Source organism: Otolemur garnettii, unplaced genomic scaffold, assembly GCF_000181295.1.
Source record: "Otolemur garnettii isolate 467f Iridium unplaced genomic scaffold, OtoGar3 scaffold00184, whole genome shotgun sequence".
NCBI lineage: Eukaryota > Metazoa > Chordata > Mammalia > Primates > Galagidae > Otolemur > Otolemur garnettii.
In genome coordinates, this window is record NW_003852579.1 from 2,114,540 (window position 1) to 2,115,917 (window position 1,378).

The 1,378-nt window shown below is 32.1% G+C and overlaps 1 pseudogene; it reads right to left on the reverse strand.

Moving 5' to 3' along the window:
- Positions 1 to 1,378, reverse strand: part of LOC100951621 — a 40,163-nt pseudogene that overhangs the window by 37,804 nt on the left and 981 nt on the right.

Consider the following 1,378-nt stretch of genomic DNA (forward strand, 5'->3'; position numbering starts at 1 on the left):
AAAGAAAGAAAGAAAAAAGAAAAGCCACATGTACAAACTCAAGTTACATTGTACTAAAATATTGCTTCTCCAGGCCGATAATCACTTCAGCATCAGGCTGTAATAGCAGAGTTAGAACTAGAGAAAAAAAGTTACAGGAACTGATGAAAAAATTGAAGGAGAAACTTATCATCCATCCCAGGCCTACTCAAGGGAAGGAAGAAAAAGAGCAAAAGGCAATAATGTATGACCTGCAAGCCACACGCTGTAAGATAGGGCAAAAGCTGGGTTCTGAGGCACAAATCTGAGAAGCTGCAAGAGGAAACTCTACCTTTGACTTTTAAAACTTTATAAAAAGACTAAATATGTTTGGGTCTATTAACACAGAGAAGCAGCTTCAGGAGCAGGAGCCCAAGCCCAGAGGCAGTTACTGTTCTGACTACAAAAGAATATTTTTAACCTAAAAATAGGAAAATTAAATGGATTCTATAAGATAGGGAAAAAAGCCACAAATAATTAAAAATCAAAACAACACCTCTTGCAGCTTTCCAAGAGCAGATCAATATTTTAAGAAAATCTTGTTCTAACTCAGGGGACCAAATTTTTTTTTTCTATTAGTGTATTTTTGACATCAAAGCTCAATCTTTAGAAAGACTGATAATTCCCTTTTAATTATAGCCAATACAATCACACATGAAATTTATTTTACAAACTTACCCTTTATAAACATTATCAAGACCTCATCAAATTTTTTGATGACACGCTTAGACTTTCTTCTTTGTCCTACATTTTTTTCTAAAGAAGTGGTCATTTTATTTTAGGACAAAAATTTATCATAAAAGTATTTTTATACAAATTATTTTTTCTTTTTAAATTTTTTAACCAAAAATACATCTTTGTAATGTTCATTACATGTCTCTCTTCACCTCTTTTATGTTTACATGGATGGAGCTGGAACATATCCTACTTAGTAAAGTATCTCAAGAATAGAAGAAAAAATATCCAATGTACTCAGTACTATTATGAAACCAATTCACAATCACTCACACTTTCATATGAAGAATAGATCACAACTATGGCCTAAAATGAAGGAGGGAGGGATGGAAGGGGAGGGTGGCAGTCAGGTAGAGGGAGGGTGAATGGTGGGATCACACCTATGGTGCATAATGCAAGGGTACATTTTGGATATATTAGTATAGAGTATAAATGTCTTAACATAATAATTAAGTAAATGAGATGAGGTATATATTAACCAGTGTGATGTAAGCATTCCTAATTCTATGAAATCAGCATATTGTACCCCATAAATGCATTAATGTATACATGATATATGTGTTTATGATTTAATATAAAAAATTAAAAATGTGCTAATCTTTTCCCTATTTAAAAAAAAAAAAAA